The 12,782-nt window shown below is 39.6% G+C and overlaps 1 protein-coding gene across 1 annotated transcript in view; it reads right to left on the reverse strand.

The window, feature by feature from the left end:
- Positions 1-12,782, reverse strand: part of LOC102752968 (neurobeachin-like) — a gene marked incomplete at its 3' end in the record, with an annotated part of 248,705 nt that overhangs the window by 89,672 nt on the left and 146,251 nt on the right. The gene's annotated exons all lie outside the window — the stretch shown is intronic.

Below are 12,782 nucleotides of genomic sequence, written 5' to 3' on the forward strand. Positions count from 1 at the left end.
AATTGAGACCTTTATAAAATTTTGAACAATAATAGATACAGAGGCAGAGCTGCCTCTAACAGACTGTCAAACTACAGCAGGAAGGTTGGGGAGTGTGGGAGGGCAGGAGGGTAGTGGGTAAGAGATCAACCAAAGGACTTCTATGCATGCATATAAGCATAACCAATGGACATAAGACACTGGGGGATGAGGGAGGCTAGGGGACTGTCTTGGGCGGGGGGGAAAAATGGACACATATGTAATACCCTTTGTAATAAATAATAAAATAAAAAAAATGTGCTTAATTATTTTGCCGTCATCCATGTTTTAATGAAGTTTTGAAATCATTAAAAAGGGCTGGTAATGGACAATGTTCTGAGCTGGTCATAATTTCCTGCCAGGAAACCCAGTAGAGCCTGGAGTCCTCTTTTTTCATTTTTTCTTTTTTCACAGCAAACCCCCTCCTGCTTTCCCTTTTTCTTGTTTATTTTGAGATTGATTATAGAATGAAACTCTCCTAAAATATTTTTATTAATTTTTTTATAACCACTCCTGTGAGTTTGCCTTTCCTGGCATCCAATGAAGAGTTACAATGTACTAACCTTCACTGTCTCTTCTATTATATCATTTTGTTTTCACTCTGTGAATGGCACTTATTTATTTTCTTTGTTTTTTGTCTGTCGCATCCCTGTGACATGAAAGTTGCAAGAGAACAGGATGCTCATCTATCTTATTTACTGTTCAATGCACAGTGCATAAAATATTGCCTGGCACATGTGTGCTCCATTTGTTGGTTGAATAAATCACTAAGAGAAACTGACAGAGATAATACATATAGGGAAGATGACAAGATACCATACAAAGTGTGTTTATATATTTCTGACTCCTTTGCTGAACTGGAAAACACTTCCAATTTGGCTTTCAAACTTCTCATGTTTATATCCTTATGGTGGAGTCCATTTAAGATTTAATGAAGACCTAAAAAGCAATCTAAATAGCAGAACTGGTTTCTCTTCTTTAGTAGTTTAATTGGCATCCTTGAGAATCTCAAGATGAGGTTATTCCTGAGAGACCCTGTGCTGCAGAAAATGGTTCCTTCACTGTAGAGGGGCCAATAAAAGGTCCTTAGGGTATGACATGGCATTTTGACTTTATAGATTTACTAGAGGCCTAGTGCACGAATTCATGCACCGGTGGGGTCCCTTGGCCTGGCGTGCGGGATGGGGCTGAAACCGGCTCTCTGACATCCCCCGAGGGGTCCTGGATTGCAAGAGGGCTGGGGAGGGATGAGGTGGGTTGGCGAGCTGGGGAAGGACCACGGGAGGGCTCCAGGGCATGTCTGGCCCGTCTTGCTCAGTCCCGATCGACCAAACCTCAGCAGCAAACTAACCTACCAGTTGGAGCGTCTGCCTCCTGGTGGTCACTGCACATCATAGCGAGCAGTTGAGCAGCCTTAACATATCATTAGCATGTTATGCTTTGATTGGTTGATTGGACTACCAGACACTTAGCATATTAGGCTTTTATTATATAGGAAGCCTCTCACATAAGAAAATGTATACAAAGGTGTGTCAAAAATATCAGTTGGCACTCTTCTTGAGCATCAATTCTATTTCTGGGAAGTAATTTAAAACCTTTTATTAGGGAAATTAACACAGGCTGGTAAATAAAATGTAACAAATGATGAACTATTGAGATAAAACACTAACATTCAAGGAAGTTTTGTAATTTCCATGGACTTGTTTGGACTCTGCCCAAGTCTCCTTTCCTCTCCGGTGTTCATGGGCAATGAGAAAGCTTGGACACTCAGAGGGAGGGTCCCCTGGTGAGATTTCACCAACTCTCTGGGGCAGCATGTGGAGGATAAAGTTGAGGTTTGGAGACTGAAGTCAGAGTAACCAGTTAAGATACTACTTCAGGCAAGTAATGAAGAGTTTTATCAATTTCTACATATTTCAGAAATGTAAAGGAATATATTTTATAGTTGATTGCTGAGTTTATGGCACATTTCTATAAAAATCTGGGCATTAAGCCCAGGTCTGAAATTTGACCTGGTACTATAATGCTGTCTGTATTTTATTTATAGCTTTAATAGTTACATAATGTTCTATAAGTTTCAGGACCTTTTATAATAACTTTAAATTTTTCATTCTAGTCCAGAATGTTTTTCTAAATTATGGAAGTACTTTCATCTATACTTGAGGTTTTGTGATTTCTCCTTTAAGTTGACCTTCCCATATCATCTGGTTTGTGCCTGCCTGCTTCTCCAAATTATGTAATATACCATGAAATCCGACAAATGCTAATTACCCATTCTGTTTCATGTTCTGAAAAATAAATAAAGGTAATTTTTATTATATCACATAGGTCATAAACAAGAATATTAAAACATCTTTATTCCAAATATTATGGAACTTTGTGATTTTTCTTAAGTGACAGCTGAATTATTTTTAACTCACTGTTTAGTATCCAAATAAAGTGAAGGGAGAAAGAATTCATACTAGTCTTATACCCTGAGGTCTGCCCTTCTCACATAGGAGCTGAAGCACACAGGAAGCAATAGAAAACAAATGTAACAAAGATCCCTTATAAACCACTTTGCCTAAATGCGTGTGCTTAACACATATTATTTGATGATACTGTTGAAAAATATAGGGTTGCTGTGCACTCATGTGTATCAGACATGTATATGTTGTTAGAAACATGAATATGGCTGTCAGATCAGTTACATCTTTTCTTCCTTTTAAAGCAGCTAATATTGTACAATGTAAAAAGTACTTGTTTAGGCCCTGGCCAGGTAGCTCAGTTGGTTAGAGCATCATCTCACTACACCAAGTTGCAGATTTGATCCCTGGTCAGGGCATGTATAAGAATCAACCAATGAATGCATAAATAAGTGGAACAAGAAATCAGTGGGGTTTTTTTTTGCCTCTCTCTCTCTCTCTCTCTCTCTCCCTTCCTCACTTTCTCAAACAAAAAAATACTTATTTTTTTAAAAATATGGTTTTATTGATTTTAGAGAAAGGGAGAGTGAGAGAGAGTTAGAAACATCGATGAGAGGGTTCATCGTCAATAAGTTGCTTCCCCCATACCCCCTCCTGGAGATCGAGCCCTCAACCCAGGCACGTTACCCTGACCAGAAATCAAATGGTGACCTATTGGTGCATGGGTCCACCATGCTCTACCACTGAGCCACAATGGCCAAGCTTAAATACTTGTTTAGTGATAGCTTGGTGATCTTAAATCATCTAAGCCTTTCTCAACCTGTGGGACGCAACCCCTTTGGCGGTCTAACAACCCTTTCACAGGGTCGCCTAAGACCATCCTACATATAATTCTGTATAAATTATCAAAAATTTTGGATATAACAAATATATTTAAGATAGGATAGTTAAAAAGTAATTTCATGTTTACATTCATACATGAGCTTCTATGCTCTTTTTCCAATCTGCCAGCTGAATGAAGAGGCTTCTGAGTCCCAGAAGGAAAGCCAGACCATAAGATGAAAGAAGCTTGGGTTCTAGAATGACCATGTGGAAGACGTTCTCTGACAGATACATTTTGTGGTACATGGGTAAGGATGTGGGGAGCAGCAAGATGTGTGGAACTCCCTCCTCATAGTTCTCACAACATCTTGGTGATGCTATTTCCTCACCAAAGGAATAGAGGAGTATAAGATATACAAAATCATTTGAAGATTATGAAAAAACTGAAATAACAACACAATGCACTAGCCTCTTCTAAACTGGCAATGCAATAACTTTCTAAGTAAGGTATGCATAATTTAACAGAGTAAGTTTCCCGACTCTCAGCTTCTTAAAATCTATCTTCTTGAGCATGAGCCTGTGAGGGAAGTATAATTTCTATTTCCAAACTCCCTTTTCACATTGGCTTTCTCCAGTTAAAAAAAAAAAAGGAGGAGGAGGAGCGGCTCTCTCAGGTGTATTGCCTGGGGTATAAGATCTGCTGAGGGGGTGGAAGCCTCAAATAAGAAAGAATTCAAAATACTGATGGAGGTGTTAAAAGGTGAAGAGGTATGGGGGAAACTTACACTGAAGAAAGATACTGAAGAAGATACAAATAAATGGAAGAATATACATGTTCATGGTGTAGGAAGAATTAACACCATTAAAATGTCCATACGACCAAAGCAATCTACAGATTCAACTCAATTCTTATCAAGATACCAATAGCATATTTCACAGAACTAGAACAAATATTCCAAAATGTATATGGAACCACAAAAGACACTGAATAGCAACAACAATCTTGAAAAAGAAGAACAAAGTTGGAGCAATCATACTACTTGATATCAAATTACTATGGCAAGGCCATAGTAGTCAAAACAGCATGGTACTGTCATAAAAACAAATATACAGACCACTGGAACAGAATAGAGAACTCAGAAAGAAACCCACATCTTTATATAGTCAATTAATATTTGATAGAAAAAAATAATTTTTTTAAAGTGTATATCCTCAATGACAGAATTAAAAAAAAAATCCTTGTGCAAGTCACATGTTCTCAATTCCTTACTTTTAAGAGTTGAAGTGATCTAATTTGGTTGTCAGGTGAGAGATAATTAAAAATTATTTTTGATAATAGATCATTAGATTATTTTAAGCATGCAACTTAGAAGTGGTGCCAAAAATTATAACATTGCTATAATAAAACTTTAATATCTTTCTATTTATTTATGTGAACAATATTTTTCATCACATCTACAAAAAAGGAAAATTGGGAGGAGCTCTAATATTGTCCTAATAATAAATAATATTCATCTGTGAACATATTACCATTCATCTTATTAAGAGATAAATTTTCAATATCATTTTACTTTTTAGGTTTAATAATTATTTTTTAAAGTTCACAATATAATTATGGTGTGGTATGATTGTAAGCTAATAATATTTATAATAATAATTGGCTCCAGATTTAAATTTTTAAAACTTTCTTTAGTGTTTATATATTTTTTTGCCTATTTGTATGATACAGTGATCAATATAATACTTTTAAGCATAAAATATTTTTATATTAGAACATTTTGGGGAGAAAACCAAATGGAAATGAGTTGAAAGAGAGAAAGGACTTTTTATATTATAAAATGTCTATTCAAATAGATTATTTGTGTATTTTAAAATAGGTGATGATAGTTTCCCTTTCTGATAGTTCATTATTGATGTCCCAAAATGCAATTGATTTCTGGATATTTATTTTGTATCCTGTTACTTTAGTGAATATATTTATCAGAAAAAAATATTCCATTAATAATTGCTTTAAAAAAGAATAAAATACCTAGGAATAAATTTAACTATGTATGTAAAAGACCTGTATTCAGAAAATTGTAAGACACTGAAGAAACTGAAGAAGATATAAATAAGTGGAAGCATATAGTATGTTTATGGGTAGGAAGACTTAACATCATTAAAATGTCCATACAACCCAAAGCAATCTACAGATTCAACTCAATTTCTATCAAGATACCAATGGCATATTTCACAGAACTAGAACAATTATTCCAAAAATGTATATGGAAACACAAAAGACCCTGAATAGCAGCAGCGATCTTGAGAAAGAAGAACAAAGTTGAGGAATCAAGCTACCTGTGATATCAGGTAGCATGCTACCATAGTAATCATGCTACCATAGTAAATCATGCTACCATAATAATCAAAACAGCATGGTACAGGCATAAAAACAGACATATAGATCGCTGGAACAGAATAGAGAGCCCAGAAAGAAACCCACATCTTTATAGTCAATTAATATTTGACAAGGGAGGCAAAAAACATACAATGGGCTAAAGACAGTCTAAGTCTATTCAATAAATTATGTTGGGAATATTGAAAAGATGCATTAAAAAATGAAACTAGGCTAGCAACTTACACCAAACACACAAGAATAGACTCAAAATGAATTAAAGACTTAAATGTTAGACTCTAAACCATAAAAATCCTGGGGGGGGAAAAAACCCTCAGACATTTATCATAGTAATATTTTTCTGATATATCCCTTTGGGCAAAGGAAACAAAAGAAAAAAAAGCAAATAAACGGGACAACATCAAACTAAAAAGCTTTTGCACAACAAAGGAAAACATCAACAAAATGAAATAACAACCCACTGAATGGGAGAACATATTTGCCAATGATATATCTGACAAGAAGTTAATATCCAAAATTTATAAAGAACTTATACAACTCAACACCAAAAAAACCCCCAACAATCCAGTTATGTATAAAAAGTACATATACTAGTTATGGTACATAGTATGTATTTAATAACAAGGTGTGTTTTATATTTAGCTTTGAAATGCTAATCATCTTGAACACTTTTCAGCTCTCACATGTGCCATGATCTTTTATGGTTCCATGCTCTTGCACATGCTATTTCTTCCACCTGGCAGATCTCTCCCTATTTTGTTCCTTTGATTAAGTACTATTACTGACTAAGTTAGAAGAGCCTGCTATTCCTGTATCTACCTACAGCACTTACCAAAACATCATAAGTGATGGTTTACTCATGGCATCTCTTGCTAACCTATAAACTCACTGAGGGCAAGAATTCTCAATATATCTCAGCATTTGTTATACTTAGCAGAGAGCCTAACACATAGCAGTAATGTTACAGTAGTAATTCCTTAAGATACTTTTTTTAATAAATGAATGGGACTATATGAAATTAAAAAGCTTCTGCACAGCAAAAGAAACCGACAACAAAACAAAAAGGCAACCAACCCAATGAGAGATAATATTTGCAAACAAAAGCTCTGACAAGGGGTTAATATCCAAAATATATAAGGAACTTATACAATTCAACACAAAACAAATAATCCAATTTTAAAACTTTTAGTTTTGGAGTTCATATAGGTTTGTTTGTCTTTGGATATGTAAATTGCTGGTTGCTAAATTTGATAAGATTTCTCCTGCTGGCTGTTTCTAAATCCTTAGGATATGTTGTGATGGATTAGAGTTTGTGAAATTAATTGTCATATATGTAATTGTTGCATTTTGGATGTTCCTAATTTGATAATTTAAAACAATTCCATTTAAGGTATCTGTTTGCAGGTCAGAAAATGAGAAAATGTAATTGTGTATGACTCTGAAATGTAAAAAAAATAAGCTATAAATAAAATCAACTAAATAAAAAAAAATAGGCAGAGAACCTGAACAAACATCTCTCTCAAGAACACATAAATAGCCAACAAATATATGAAAAGATGTTCAACCTCACTAGCTATTAGTGAAATGAGAATCAAAACTACAATGTACCTATTATAATGGCTATTATTAACAAGACAAGTAATAACAAGTACTGGCGAAGTTGTGGAAAAAAAGGAACCCTCATGCACTGCCAGTGGGAATGGAACAGACACTATGGAAAACAGTCTGGTACTTCCTCAAAACACTAAGAAAAGAACTACCATACAACCCAGCAATCCCTTCTCTGGGTATCAACCCAAAGAACTCAAAAACATATACTTGCAAAGATATATGTACCCCTATGTTCATTACAGCGTTATTCATGGTGGCCAAGACATGGAGACAACTAAAGTGTCTTTTGATAAAGGATTGGATAAAGAAGATGCGGTACATATATGCAATGGAATACTACTCAGCCATAAGAAAAGACAAAATACTGCCATTTGTGACATGGATGGACCTTGAGAATGCTACACTAAATAAGTTAGTCAGAAAAAGCTAAGAACAATATGACTTCACTCATATGTGGAATGTAAAGCTGAAACTCATAGACACAGATAACAGTAGGATGCTGACCAGATGGAAGGGGGTAGGAAAGATAAAGGAGGCCAAATATATGGTGACAGACAATGGTTTGACTTTGGGTGGTAGGTACACAATGCAATACACAGAGTATGTACCATAGAAATGCACATTTGAAATACTGTCACTGCAATAAATTAAAAAAAAAAGAATGCCTTTATTGATCTATAGTTCGCCATACACATGTGCAGCAAACTTATTAATTTACTAGAGGCCTGATGCACAAAATTTGTGCAAGAGTAGACCTTCCTTCTCTGGGCTGCAGGTACCAGCTTCCCTCTGGCACTCAGGACCCGGGCTTCCCTCCAGCCACCAGCAGGCACCTGAGACCTGGGCTTCCCTCACAGCCCCGGCTTCATGGGGAAGGACATCCGGTCTAATTAGCATATTATGTTTTTTAGAGACAGAACTGTGGCTGGGCCTGGGGCTCTTATAGGCAGCAGAAAGAAGGAGAGGGCTGGGGAAAGTCTAGACAAGGTTTTATTTAATTGTGCTCCCTTCCTCCAGGCCCCTTGCTCTGTTCTTTCCTTGTCGTGGTGGAGTCTTGAGCCTTGGACTGACAGGAGCCCAGCGATGGGGGAGTTCAGCCCTCTCACTTCTCAGCTGAACATACAACTGTCTCACATTCCATGTGTAGCTGTTTTCAAGTGGCTAAAGTACTGGCAATTCATGCCTCCTGGCCATTCCCCTCTCAGGTTTCCTCCTTGGGTCAGTTGCAAACTTCACCGAGACACCAAAGCAATTCTGCCCTGGTAGTTCTGCACTGACCCCTGCCCGGGCCTGGCTGGACACTCTTCCTTGAGGTCTCTGGGTCCACAGTCTGAGCTTAGGGAGGTCACCCAGAGCCTGTTGCCCCAGACAGGTGGGGTAGGAGGGCTAGCTTCAAGAGCTGGAGGAAGATGGCAGAGTAAGAGTTGGTATGAACCAGTGCCTGCTTAGCCAGACTTCCTAAGCTCCCCACTGGGCCCAGGCTGGGCACCTTCCCCACACCAGGAGGATCCCAGCTGAGGTCCCCTCCCTGCACCAAGCGCTCTCCTCCCTGTTCTACCACTGGGGGAAGGGAGCAGCTCACCTGCTCTGGACCCTGCCAACCTGGCAGGCTGAGGCACAGGCAGTGCAGCCTAGGGTGCTGGTGGCTGCGAGCCTTCTCCCCCTCTCTGAAGTGTGGGGAAGGGTTGCAGCAGCTCACAGCTGCCCCTAGGCACCATGCATGGAGACACTGCTCTCCACTGAGTCACCGTCCGCCCGGGACCTATGGGGGTTGGGGTGGCCTTGGGCTCCCACTGGCCCCCACTGAAGCCAGATTTGGCTTGGCCAGCCACCCCCGCCACTTGATTGCTGCGCATGCCCCACGGGCCTCATCGCCCTCATGAATCGCCGTGGTCCAGCTGTCCCATCCCAGGAAGTGGTCACCCCGATCTCCATGGCTCACTCCCTGGTGCAGTTGGGCCTGCCCAGCAAGCATGTAGGCAGGAGCTGGGCCTCTGAGGGGAAGGAGGAGGGATGCGCAGACCAGGGCAGAAGTGGGGAACTTGGTGGTGTCAACACAGCTCCCCCGACATTGTGCCAGCCCCTCGCACTGCATTCCCGAACCCTTGGGTGCCCCTGCCCAGCACTGTGCTCTTGGGCCTGGGGTGGGGGTGAGGGACCTGTAGCTGCAGCCTGAAGGCAGCCCTCGCTGGCTTGGAATCGCAGTGATTCAACTCAAAATGGATTAAACATTGAAAAGTAAGACCCGAAACGGTAACACCTAGGAGAAAGTGTCGTGACATTGATCTTAGCAATTATTTCATGGACACCGAAGCACAGGAAACAAAAGTAAAAATAGACAGTAGGACTGCATTAAATCACAAAGCTTTGGTCTTGCAAAGGAAACCACCCCTGGGTCGCACACAGGACTGGGCCCCATGTCTTCGGCGGGTGGGTGGGAGCTCAGGAGAGGGGATTGGCATTGCTTGCCTGAGCCTGAGCCTTCACCTGAGCCCCCCGCTCGCCCCCGGGTCCCACATGGGGGCCTGGATGGTGGCTCATGCTGTCCCGCCCTCCCTGTAGTATGCACATTAGCCGCCATCTTTGTTGGCGGTTAATTTGCATATCGCTCTGATCAGCCCATGGGAGGTGTAGCGAATGTATGGTCAATTACCATGTTTGTCTATTATTAGATAGGATATGATCTATATTAATTAAAATCAGTCATAGGAAGATAGTTCAGAGTTGATTCTCAATTCATTATGTACTGAACATGACATGTAAGGTGCCTCTACTGAAAAGTACCTTTTTATCATGTTGATTATTTATGAACCCAGATCTCTGGCATGGTCACTTAAACCAGGATGGACACCTAATATAAAGTAGTTATCTCAGTAGGATAGCCACAACTAGTGAGAACCTGTCCATCAGAGCCATGCTATCATAAATGTTGGCTGGCTAACCCCATCAGATAATCTCTCTTAACGATTTGAATGTAAGATATTTGGAGAAAACTCTAACAGGAGGGTGGGAAGAAGCCAATAGACAGAGAATTCAGTCACCAGAAATCCTAAGGCAGAAGGAATTCTGAAAAAGCAGAAACCAAGGAATAAAAGAGATAGGTCTAATGGTAGATGTAACTATTTCCTTCTCCAGACATATCTGGCATCACTTTGCTCTCTGAGTCCAGCTCCCTAGTCTTCTTTCAGTCCCTTGTGCATACCACAAGAGAAGCTCTCTTCACAATGCTCACCACAAATGTAGTTTTGCAAATGTATTATGGATTTTATTAATGAAATTTCCCCACTCTGACCATTTTTATATCTCTATCACTTTGCACAGTGCCTGTTACATTATAGAAACTCAATAAATAAGTTGTTGAATGATTTAATTAAAGGTTTATTTAGTCTGTAGTAGAAAAGACATAAAGACAGCATAATTGGTACTATATAATGTTAATGGATATCTATGTTTGAAGGGACATTTTAAAAAATTCAGACAAAAATTACACTTTTTCAGAAGGCTTGATGAGAATTTCCCATTTGTACTTTACTGTGCTTTCCTACTATAAACTTTGTAGTAGACATTACTGTCTACCCACTAAGAATCTATTCCTGCTTCCCCTGCCCTGCAACTTCCTGAACAGAACCCTGACTGTTCAGTTGTTGACTTCTCTTCCATGCACTTCTGGGTCAGGATACACTGTATCCCATGGCCAGTCCCAGGGATATATCAGGTGTAGAAAAGCATCCCTATTCTTAAGAGCAGTGGAAGAGATGCTTTCTCCTTCCTGGACATTCCTAAGCTTATGGTGATTTGAGGGAGTATTGAAGCCACATTGCTATCAGTGTGAGAATGAGGAAAAATTAAGGATGACACAGTGGAGCCATGGCCTGTGTTGCTCAGTGGTTAGAGTGTCAGCCCATGCATTGAAGGGTTGAGGATTTGATTCAGGGTCAAGGGCACATATCTGGGTTGCAAGTACAATCCCACCTGGTCCAGGCACATGCAGGAGGCAATCAGTTGATGTGTCTTTCTCGCAGAGATGTTTCTCTCTGTGTCTCTCTCCCTTCCTCCCTCCACTCTCTCTAAAAATCAATGGAAAAAATATCCTCAGGTGAGAATTAAAATAAATAAATAAATAAATAAATAAATAAATAAATAAATATCAGAGTGAAAATGGGGAATAAATCCAGGAGCACGTGAATCAATCAACCTTGGAGACTAGTATAATTCAGAACTTACTATTTTATGATAAATACACATATACATGCATACACACATGCATACAAAGCCATTTGAGATAGGGTATGTATTATCTGCAGCTGAAAAGATTTCTGAAAAATACACAGTGCAATATACAGATGATCCTATATAATAAAAGCATAGTATGCAAATTGTCCCCTTGACCAGAAGTTGTCCAGGGGCCTGGGCCGGCCGGGGGAAGGGAGCGAGTACCAAGCCAGCAGCCAGCAGCCACTAGGGACCCTACCAGTGCACGAATTTCATGCACTGGGCCTCTAGTGTCTTATAAAACTGTATACCTGAAATATATAATTTTATTAACCAATATCATCCTAATTAATTCAATTAAACCAGAAAAAATAAATAATTATTTATTAAAAACACTCTTGTTACCTGATGGACCTTCATTTCTTTGCTATTTGAAGAAAGAAAATGCCTTACTAATACACACACAGAGAATGTAATATCTGCTAAAGTTTCTGTAAACCTAAACTGTGGTAAAATATAGTCTATTACAGTTTATTTAAAACATGCAGACATTAAACATTTCCATATTTCTATATGTTCTAGAATAGCTTCCCTTCCTTGTCTGCCTGATAAAATTCTATGTATTAAAAGCTTACTGCTCAAAAAAAAGCATTTCCTCAAAAGATATTGTTTATCAAGTATCTGGCATGCAGGTAATAGGCTCATCAAAGACAATATGAATGTGAATGATTTTTCACATTTTAAAGACCTATTTTCAGGGTAATTAGCAATTGAAAGCTATCTACACTAATAAAAGACAAATATGCTAATTGACCATACCTTCACTACACCCCAAGCCATGCCCACCAGGCAATCAGAGCAACTATATGTAAATTAACTCAACCAAGATGGCGGCCGGCAGCCACAGAGCTGGAGCAAGCAGGCGGTTTGGTTGCCCTGGTGATGGAGGAAGCCAAGCTTTCCACCTGACCTGGCTGGCTCTGGGCTATGCTCAAAGCTACAAAGTTTCAATAATAGAAGATAAATAAATCCCAGGAAAAAAAAGAAAAAAAGGAAAGGCTGGGAGCTTGGATTGCTGGGGGGTGTTGCAGGCCTGAAAATGGCCATCAGCCCCTCACCCAGGCTGGCCAGGCAAACCAGCGGGACTCCCCCACCCTGCAGAGGCTGTGGGCAGCCTGAAAAAGGCCCTCAGCCCCTCACCCAGGCTGGCCACACCCCTGTGGGGTTATGGTCCCCACTCGGGGGCTTGGTCAGCCTGCAAACAGCCATCAGCTCCTCACCCAGGCTGGCCAGGTACCCCTGTGGGGACCACCAATTTG

This window comes from Myotis davidii, unplaced genomic scaffold (genome assembly GCF_000327345.1).
Source record: "Myotis davidii unplaced genomic scaffold, ASM32734v1 scaffold1663, whole genome shotgun sequence".
Lineage (NCBI taxonomy): Eukaryota > Metazoa > Chordata > Mammalia > Chiroptera > Vespertilionidae > Myotis > Myotis davidii.